The sequence below is a fragment of the Ictalurus punctatus genome, chromosome 19 (genome assembly GCF_001660625.3).
Source record: "Ictalurus punctatus breed USDA103 chromosome 19, Coco_2.0, whole genome shotgun sequence".
In the NCBI taxonomy this organism is placed as follows: domain Eukaryota; kingdom Metazoa; phylum Chordata; class Actinopteri; order Siluriformes; family Ictaluridae; genus Ictalurus; species Ictalurus punctatus.
The window spans coordinates 26417828-26428966 of NC_030434.2; the positions used below are offsets into that span (position 1 = coordinate 26417828).

The 11139-nt window shown below is 41.0% G+C and overlaps 1 protein-coding gene across 1 annotated transcript in view; it reads right to left on the reverse strand.

The window, feature by feature from the left end:
• Positions 1-2958, reverse strand: part of syt1a (synaptotagmin Ia) — a 165049-nt gene extending 162091 nt beyond the window's left edge. Inside the window, exon 1 of the mRNA XM_047162342.2 lies at positions 2890-2958. The gene's annotated coding sequence lies outside the window, so the exon portion shown is untranslated. The remainder of the gene's footprint in view (positions 1-2889) is intronic.
• Positions 2959-11139: the final 8181 nt, after the last annotated feature.

An 11139-nucleotide genomic window follows, 5' to 3' on the forward strand; every position in this document is an offset into this window, starting at 1 on the left:
TATAACCATAAAGCCATCTTTAACCATAATACATGTCACACAAGCTACCCCCAAAACTCAATAACTTACAAACAACCTACACCTGCCCTAACCCTAGTACCCTACACATAACATTCTGCTACAATGTACACTTTGACTGCACACCTACCTACACCTACCATTAACTTTGATAACCTGCACCCAACCTACCCCAATACCTACTCCAACCTTAATAGCCTACACCATCCCTTCACCTTATTACCCTACACAGAACCTACCCCTAACACCCTACACCATCCCTTAGTCTTAATACCCTACTCAGAACTTACCCCTAATACCCTACACACAACCTACCCCTAATACTCTACATCATCTCTTAGACCTAATACCCCACACAGAACCTACCCCTAATACCCTACACCATCCCTTAGACCTAATACATGACACAGAACCTTCCCCTAATACCCTACCCCATCCCTTAGACTTATTACCCTACACAGAACCTACCACTAATACCGTAGACCATTCCTTAATCCTAATAGCCTGCACAGAACCTACCCCTAACACCCTACACCATCCCTTAGTCTTAATACCCTACTCAGAACTTACGCCTAATACCCTACACACAACCTACCCCTAATACCCTACACCATCCCTTAGACCTAATACATGACACAGAACCTTCCCCTAATACCCTACCCCATCCCTTAGACTTATTACCCTACACAGAACCTACCCCTACCACTAATACCATAGACCATTCCTTAATCCTAATAGCCTGCACAGAACCTACCCCTAACACCCTACACCATCCCTTAGTCTTATTACCCTACACAGAACCTACCCCTACCCCTAATACTGTAGACCATTCCTTAATCCTAATAGCCTACACAGAACCTACCCCAACACCCTACACCATCCCTTAGTCTTATTACCATTCACAGAACCTACCCTTGCACCTACACCTACCCCGAATCTCCTACACCATCCTTAGTATTAATACCTTACAGAACCTTCCCCTGAACCTACCACTACCCTTAAAACCCAACACCTTATCTCAAAATAACCTACACAAAACACTATACCTTATGCAAAAACCCTAATTAGACATAGCCTACCCCAACAACTTAAGCGTAGTCCTAATACAATACAACCCGGCACCACCAAAAAAAACAACAACCCTTTGTACCTTACACATAAGGTTTGTTTCCCTGATGAGAACATTTTCAGGACCCTAGGAACCTCTAACTTTCCACTGAACAGGAACCAGGGTTTTTAATAGTTCTTGTCTTGTAATTCCAGGAACTTCTTTACCTCATCCTACAGAGTAGGTAAGTTTCTGCAACCCAGGAACTAATGGGGTGAATCACTGCTCTGATTGATCAGTCTGAGTCTATGCAAAAAAAAAAAAAAAAAAGACAGAGATTGGTCATGATTTACAGAATGACCAACCCTGTTACCTTTTCTATCAGAACAGTAACTCGTCCGGGAACAGTGGGGTTCGCCTACAGTAATGTTCCCATCATACCTCAGACACCTTAACATGTTTACTAACTAGATAACTAGATAAAAAACTAGGGCCTTTTATCGTTCATGTGCTGTAGTTCAAGAAATCTTTTATATCTTATCATTTATAGTAGGTATATGAGGTTTCTGCACACCAGGAACTAATTGGGTATTCTTCTGCTTCTTCTTTCAGGTTGGTAAGAAAGTGTCAGAGATGCTCCTTAGGTAGAGTAGCAGAGACCTCTATACCTGACCTCAAAACTACCGTACTCCTACCTTCGTATCTTTCTAGCAATCTAGCTAACCAGATAAATGGATAGACAGTAAATAAAACCGTTCCTCTGGGATGTGTTTATGTGTTCAGTTCAGAGATTACCGTTAATATCACTAAATTAGCAGGTCAGGATTACATCTTTTAGATTGACCTGTATCTTCTTCCCTCTATCCCCCATGGCTCTGGGTTTAAACAGGATTGGCCTTTTGTGTCTCTCCCATAAACACGAGCTTGACGCAGCTGTGTTTATGCCAGCAGACTTCCTGGATTATCTGTCAGAGAAATCTAAGAGGATTTGCAGGTCTGAAATCAGTGATAATACACTGCCACCACAGCACGGCTTTGGCAGACTTGCGGCAGAATTACAGACAGCGCCGGAGATTCAGAGCTGACTTTTTTTCACGGTGCTGTACAGTAAAATAAAACAGGATTAAAATGCAATTAACCGCACAGTGAGTGATTAATATAGCGGGTAATAGGATGGGGCTCGGGTTTTTTTTTTTTTTTATGTGTAGGGAGAAGAGTGGGAGAGGATGCACTGAGTTCATAAATCACATGTGACAGATGCGACAGATATCTGAAGATCCATTTATCATGACAGCAAGAGACAGAAAACACTCCACACTTCTCTGCTCATGTATAACATCACTTCCTGTACACTGGAGTCACTAATTAGCTTCATGTAGATTAGATTTGAGGAGCTGTTTAAGGGAAAGAGTGTAATATTCAGTCATGATATCAAAATTTCCGTAGATACTGTTTGCTAACTGTCTAGCATGCTAATTATCCTGTTTGCTTGTCAAACAGCGGATCTGATGATTTTGCACGCTAGACTTCTCAATAATGCTGATGCTTTTCAGTGCGTATGTTGTAGCTTGCAAGATAAAAAATATGTAGTCTTGTAGCCAGCTAAACAAGTGATACAAATCAAACAATCCAGTGTTTTTTAACTAGCCACAATGCTAATAAGCTAGCTTGCTAACTATCTAGCAGAGTACTGTAGAAACACTTAATCAGCAGTGAACAGGACACACACAATCAAATCATAGAACTGTAGAATTTACACAGTCCCATCCGCCATTTTGGGAAATATCTGACATTTTATAAGACTGTAAATAAAAGGTACTTACAGAATTTAACGCTTTTCCTCGATTTTGGTTCGTTCCTCGTAATCAATGGGCAAACTGTGAGAGGAAAAGAGAGAGACATTAATATCTATCTATCTATCTATCTATCTATCTATCTGTCTATCTATCTGTCTGTCTATCTATCTATCTATCTATCTATCTATCTGTCTGTCTATCTATCTATCTATCTATCTATCTGTCTGTCTGTCTATCTATCTGTCTGTCTGTCTGTCTGTCTGTCTGTCTGTCCCAGTGAAGGAAGCTAGGCCTCTGTGTGTTTCCTTTCAGTCTCAATGAAGTAGGCGTGGCTGCTGTGTATCCTGTCAGTCTCAGTGAAGGAGGCGTGGCCTCTGTGTGTGTCCTGTCAGTCTCAGTGAAGGAGGCGTGGCCTCTGTGTGTGTCCTGTCAGTCTCAGTGAAGGAGGTGTGGCCTCTGTGTGTATCCTGTCAGTCTCAATGAAGTAGGCGTGGCTGCTGTGTATCCTGTCAGTCTCAGTGAAGGAGGTGTGGCCTCTGTGTGTGTCCTGTCAGTCTCAGTGAAGGAGGCGTGGCCTCTGTGTGTGTCTTGTCAGTCTCAGTGAAGGAAGCGTGGCCTCTGTGTGTATCCTGTCAGTCTCAATGAAGTAGGCGTGGCTGCTGTGTATCCTGTCAGTCTCAGTGAAGGAGGCGTGGCCTCTGTGTGTGTCCTGTCAGTCTCAGTGAAGTAGGCATGACCTCTGTATCTGTCCTGCCAGTCTCGGTGAAGGAGGCGTGGCCTCTTTACGTGTCCTGTCAGTCTCGGTGAAGGAGGCGTGGTCTCTGTACGTGTCCTGTCAGTCTCGGCGAAGGATGTGTGGCCTCTGTCTGTGTCAATAAAATTTTATGAGGCATTGCTCACTATCAAAACAGCTTTATGTATCACATTGAATATTATATATTGTTAATGATTTTAAGAGGCACATCGTATGATCTGTGAATGAGAGTATTGATAATACAAACACAGAATTATCCAGCAGAATTTATATCCCGATATTCATCAGGAAAGTCCGTACAACTCCCTGAGCAGCGCAGAAAATGTCATCCTAATCCAAGATTTCAATTAAAGATGTTTTGAATAACATTCAGAATGTGGCCCGGAGGCACGAGTGTAAAGTGAGCCAATATATTCATCATTAATTAACACAGCACTCAATACCAGGCTTTTTTTTTTTTTTTAAGTGAAATTAAATTAAATTCCTCAAACTGAATGTCCAACCTGACAGGGAAAAGTTCCTTCAAATTAAACAAGAGACAGAAATGGGTTTGTGCTCCTGAGAGTTTAATAGTAAGAATGAATTATACCATTCTGAGCTGTCTGCTTTTTTTTTAAAAAAAGAAAGAAACTGCTACTATATGTACCACAAGAGAGCTGGAGCGCTCAGGAAAAGAATAGAAATGACATCAGAGCCACAAACGAATGTTTATTACTGTCTCAGGTATTCATTTTCACGGTTATTTGAGTCATGAATAAATGGATATCTTGAGGAGAAATAGCACTCTGCAGGTAGATTCAGATTTTTTTTAACACAGCAATGCATTAATATTCAAGGCACTGGATATTCATTAGGATGTTATTACACTACTATACATAACATATTTAATATTAATTTAACTTTGCAGTCTCTCTGAATCATTAAAATTCTCTCTAATTGTATACAAGCCTTGGCAAGCAATAAAGTGATGGTTCATTTTCAGTTCCCTGCTCACAACGTATAGTTCTTACCTGCATTTTGTCCCCATTTACTGTTTGATGCACAGGCACGGAAAAACAAAACAAAAAAACAACAACTTAAAAGTGTGATTTATACAACCTCTCATTAAATGTGTACAAAGATATCCATCCATTTTCTGTACCGCTTATCCTATACAGGGTCGTGGGGAGCCTGGACCCTATCCCAGGGAACTCGGGGCAGAAGGGCAGTTGCATACTACAGACAATTTGGAAATGTCAATCAGCCTACGTGTGTGTATGCTTGTGTTTGAACTGTCCTGAAGATGTCCGAAAACTGTTACAGCTTTACCTCTGTACTGACACTGGAGACTCCTTCCATAAATGTTACATAAACATCTCCTTACAAAAAACTTCACCACATCAACACCCTCTGACCAATCAGAGTACAGAATTCAACAGCATTGTGGTGTAATAAACTATACTCTATAGTACTCTATATGTCCTATAGTAGTTACATTATATAGTGTATATATAGTGTAGTTACTGTGTGTGTGTGTGTGTGTGTGTGTGTGTGTGTGTGTGTGAACACGAATTTACTCCATAGTTACTCTCTCTGCACTTTATCTCCCAGTGTCACTCTTCTTTATTTCCTTTCCTCGTTCATTCCAGTTTGAGTCCTGCACCATGTATAGAAACACACTTTGGCCTCATTTAGTCTGATTTTATCATTGGATGCTGACCACCTAACAGACGATTAAATTAATAAGAGCGGCTCGAGCACCCCACGTCAGTCAGACCAGCCTTTTATACAGGACTCCATATCCTTCTAATGAATTGTAACTCGGGTGAACCATCAGCCGAGCATAAATTTCCCGGCAGGCTACCAAAACAAACAGCACAAATGAAATAAAGACATTACAGTGATTTCACTCAGGTGCCTCTCAATTTAGGAATAAAAGCACAAAGCAGAAGCTCAAAACTCACAACTTACACATTAAATCTCAAGGCCTAGGCCTCCATTTTATATTTCTGAGTAATAAATCCAAGACTGCACTTTAGTAAAGATTTTAACATGCCTTTTCCACTTCCTCCCCATGTCCCCTGGGCTAAACCCCCGAATTTTGAGTTTTATTTCATTGATACATAATTCTATCAGTGATAAATGCTGTTTCTTTTTTAAAGTCTTAAAATAATCTTTTATATTTAATTTTTAATTTTAAATGTGAAGAAAGTGTATTTAAATAAATAAATGAATAAATTAAGTTACACATCCTTTTATTTGGCGTGATGTCATGTCCTTGTCTTTGCTAGTTCTTATATTTATGTAAAAGTAGATTCGTTACCGTACGGTTCATCAGTAAAAATCTCTTTATTACTTTAAACGTTGAGACACTGAGGATATTTCAGAACAGAAAAGTGGTCATATTTGCTGCACCCAGCTTCAGCAGTCCTCTCCTGATTATTATTCCACCTGGGACTCGTTAGCTTAATTAATCTCCAGCCTTATCCTTCGCTCATGTCCTGTGGGAGAGTTTGGGATGATGGAAATTTCCCATTATTCCAACTAGAAAGCGTTCCTGCCTTCACATTGCCATTTTGTTTTTGTTTGAGGTACCCACTTCTATCTGATTGTTAGCAGAACTTAAACAAGTGCTACGATCGATCATGTTATGACTGTGTTGGCGGCCATTTTGAAACTGCTGTTGTTGGCTGGTTCACAGAACTGACAGAAAACTCCCAAAATTCAGACTAGGAGGCTGATGGGAATGACATTTTTTGGAATTGTATTCACGTGTGTTATGTGATGTGAATAGAGCATGAGTCCCTTTGTAAAGTGTGTAAAGACATGTCTGCCACAGACTTTCACACCCACCTGATTACTGACCTGTTCCTGTTTCTTGATTACGATTTTGTCGCACGGTTTGGATTTCTCTGCAAGCTTTACTAATAAAACTGTTGCTGCATTTGCGTCCCTATCTGCCGCCTGACAAAGCAATGTCGTTTAAGTAATTTTGTAGAAATTTTATTCAGTTTCATTTGAAAGAAATTGTACGAAAAGTTAAAAACACTAACCCCATCTGTAACCCCGCCCATAATTCATAATCCATCTGTAACCCCGACCATAAGCCTGACCTTATCCATCGTACCTTTCATTATGAATTGAAATATGCAAATAGTCACAAAATTGCAATGTTAAGGAAAAAATGTCTGAATTTTACTTAGATAAGTTAATCACTTCTCTACTAGAGCAAGATTTGACACGAAACCTCACAATATTTTCAGTACTTTCTGTACTTTTTTCCCTCCTAATCATCTGAGTTCTTGATTTCTTGTCTCTTCCAGCTGATTACAATGCACTATTCTTTTAACCTGAACAGTAATTTAGCTCTTGTATTATAATTGCCTCTTAACATAACAATGTAAAATTCTTGCTTCTGATTGGCTGGTAGGTGTGTGATTCTTTTCTTTATCTAGTTCCTCATATAAGGACACCAAATAATGTGAAAAGTTCTACTTCACGTTACTGTAAACATCACGAGGATTAGTAATAACAGTTTAGGCTAGGGCTGTATACTTTACTGAAGGAAAATGTTAATGTTGCATTTCATTTAATAATTAATCATTTGTGTCAACAACCAAAAGGCTTGGGAAATAATCATAGAACCTAATCCTTTAATATCGAGATTTCTTTAGATATTATCATGTACATAAGATCGAATGTACACTGAATAGTATTGATCGGTTATGTAGGGCTCTGAAGTTGAGGTATTTAACCCATCTGTTTAGCAGTGTGTCCTATTGTCACAGGTTATCTATCCAATGTTTTTCTTTCCCCAAGCTCTCATTCCCTCACTGGAGAACCCATCTCCTCTTGTTCTTTCTCTTCTCTCTGACATTTTCTATTCACTACCACACACTGATAGACCGTATGATCCACTCGTGACTAAGCAGCACATTTCCCTGACAAAAGCCACATGCCAGAACTTTCAAACTGCATACATGGCCTGTGTATTGTGCTAAATGCTAAATGCTAATGACTACAGCATGACTCAAACCATGTGTCCCAAACTGTAAGGAAGAAGGAAAGGACTTCATGGTTCTGTGTGGATTCACTGTGAAGGATTGTCTATTTAATGCAAAGGATAAAGTAATAATTAAACAAATAAAGTCTGTATGAAGATAAGAGCAGAGCCGATGAGAACACCAGATAGCAGATCGGCTTTAAACCACTGAGCCGTATGTCCGAATCGCACCCTGCTCACTACCTACTGCACTATATTGGCTGTGTGCGTGTGTGTGTGTGTGTGTATGTGTAGTGGTATGGAGAATTCCTGAAACAGTTCAAAACTTTCTTAACCTTCTTAAATGCTAGGAATGTACGTAATCTTACAACTACAGAGTTTCAGCTCTAGTGTATGAAGATCAAGATCCTGAGGAGGAACAGAAGGACACGGCCTGAAGCGAGGTAAACGAGCTGGAGTCAGGAGCAGGCTGAGGGCTCTCACACACTGTGCTGTCCTGCCTCGCATCCTGCTAGCCAACGTCCAGTCTCTGAACCAGCTCCCTGACCTCAGGCCCCAGGGGTCATTCCAGAGCAGAGGGACATTCAGGACTGAAACCTTCTCTGAGACATGGCTGGACCCTGCCTATAATGTGGGGCTCGCCACTGTAAACATGGAACAGTACAAGTCTGCATCCTACAATGTGTGCAGAGAGGTGAAAGAGGCAAAGCCATGCTACAGGAAGAAACTGTCACAGTTCCAACAGGGTGGCTCTAGGAGCCTGAGGCAGGGACTGTGAACAATAATGGACTATAAAACACCATCCTCCGGAACGGTGAATGCAGAAGCTTCTCTGGAAGAGAGGCACTTTTTATGCTCGCTTTGAGGTTACAGCTAACGGTGCTAATGGTGCTAGTGGTACTAACAGAGCTATCAGCGCTATCAGTGCTAGTGGAAGTATTTATGCAGAGAGTGTCAGGAAACGGTTTAATCATCTCGGAGCATGACGTGAGGAAATTTCTCAGGAGAGTGATCACCAGGATGGCAGCAGGACCAAACGGCATCTCAGCTCGAGTCCTTAAAGTTTGCTCAAAGTTGCTTAAAGTGTACAAGACCATACACACACACACACACACACACACACACACACACACACACACACACACACACAAAACAGAATAGTGATGTGAGGGGAAAGTGAATATACTTTACAAAATTAATGTAAAAAATTAACCATGGTTATTGCAGAAGTGTTCACCCCCCCCCCCCCCCCCCCCCCCACACACACACACCTTACTGACTCATTTCATCAAATGAATTATTTTATCATCAAACAGAACAGAGTTAACCTGTGTGTGGATGCAAGGTTTCCTGAAGAAAGAAAGAAAAAAGAAAGACTCTTCTATCTTCCCTCTTGTATGTTCTTTCTTTCTTACTTTTTTGTTTTTGTTAGTTTGTTTCTTGCTTTTTTCTTTCTTCCTTTGTTTTGTGTTTTTTTCTTTGATGTTCTGTTTTCATGGACTGTCTTTCTTGTTCTTCTTTCTTTCTTCCTTTTGTGAACCAGAGGAGTGAAAATGGTCACATGATCAAGCCCCTCCCCCTTCAGAACTCCCTTGTTATTTGAACTCGTCACTTATTTGCTGCTCACACAAAAGCTTTTGAAGTTCATTCCCTAAAGAGCTTTTGTGATTTATGGTGTGAAACAACTCTAAAAACTCTTCATATATTCTCTCTCTCTCTATCTGAAATGTGAGCCGTAAACGAGTGTGTGGCTTCATTAGCTGAAGGTGGAAGGAGGAGAATGAGGCAGGACTCGAGTAAACAAACCCAGTCGAGCGACTCCAACAGACCACATCATCAATCTAATAGAAGTGTTTTATAGGTGGAGCACAAAGAAGAGCTGGAGAACAACCACACTGAGCTGAGAGAAAGATCTCCTCCACCTTCTCCAACTCTACTGCCTCTAACACACCTCCATCCACCTCCATCTTTATCACATCTATTGCCCTGTTAGAGCTTAGTATCTGCTGGTCATTCTATTTATCTATCTATCTGTCCACCCATTCCTTCTTTCTATCCTCCAAATCCTCTGCTTTCTTTTATAAATCTGTCCATCAACCAATTCATTCATCCATCTATACAGTCATTTCTTCTATCTGTCCATCTGTACATCCAGTCCTTCATCTGTTAATCCATCCATCCATCCATTCATTCATCTATCCATCCAAGCTCCATCTTTGCTGCTAAGTACCATAATCGCATCCCTTTCTTTCATCAATTGTCCATCAACATATCCTTCCAGCTAAGCATCAATTTGTCTATCTATCCATTTATCCATCCCTGCTGTTGGGTGATGTCAGATGGATGATCAGATTTGAAGTTCGAGATTGACGGACACGTGGAATGGCAGAAGAGCGTGATAGGTTAATTGCTGTGCTTTGAGATTACTGTGCTTTGAGAACATTTTTTCAGTAAAAGGGCAAAAAGATAATTACACTGAAGTTGAGCCAATGCCGGACTCCTCTGAATTGAAACAGGACTGCTGGGAGAATAATTGGCTCATCTGTGTTGAAGAAGTTGGAATAGATGTAAAGAAACTCTGTGACCTTTGACATGCTCTATGATGTAAGTTCCTGTAACTGTCATAACTGCCCAGTGTCTCATGCTAATCGCTCCACACAGTCTGCTGTATTCAAATTCCATCTCAGTTTTTCCATCATGGATCCAATCCTTTCACATCCAGATGGACGTGTGTGTTTTATAAACCACCACTGTAAGCAGATGTGTGTGTGTGTGTGTATGCCTTTCTATAAAACTCTCAGGAAATGCGAGTCGTAAACATCATTAATGAGCCGTCAGTGTTTACCTGTCGCCGACAGGAAGCTTTAACATATCCGCACTGCTCGGTCACGCTGGAAGCACTTCAGGAAGAAAAGCGTTTGCTGTAAGTATGCATCTGTAATGAGGGCTTCATCTGTGCTTGCTTAATGCAAAGGAGCGCTGCTGAATTCTGTATTGTGATTGGTCAGAAGGTGTTGATTCATTTTCAATAACAGCAACTCTAACAGTAGCGCAGGTTAATATCACTGCACTCGTTTTAATATGTTATCGTTTCTATAGTAACGCAGAGACGTTGTACTCTGTTCACAGAGACGTGTACAGCCGTTTTTGATATGAGACCACTGCTGTGTTGTCTGTCACAACTAACACATGGCGACCCCTCAAGTGACGAAGAAAGAATTTTCAGTGATAGAAATACAGCCCTAATTTCTAGGGGATTTATATGCTACTCCAGATGAGGGCCGTATCAGAGACCGTGACGACACTGCAGCCCATGTGAGAGGCGTCTGAGGGAGATGCCCCAAGAGTGTGGCCCGAGACTAGAAACCGGGGACACTTCCATGCTTTCAGAGCATGTAGGCATCATCGGGTGACACTGATTATTCTCAGCCACCACTGAAATGGTCTCATGTGCAATAGGCCCAATGGTATGACGTTGGCTGTTGCTGCCATAAGCCATAATGAGGTACTCAACATCAACAGAGCAGCGTGTCTCGGTAAC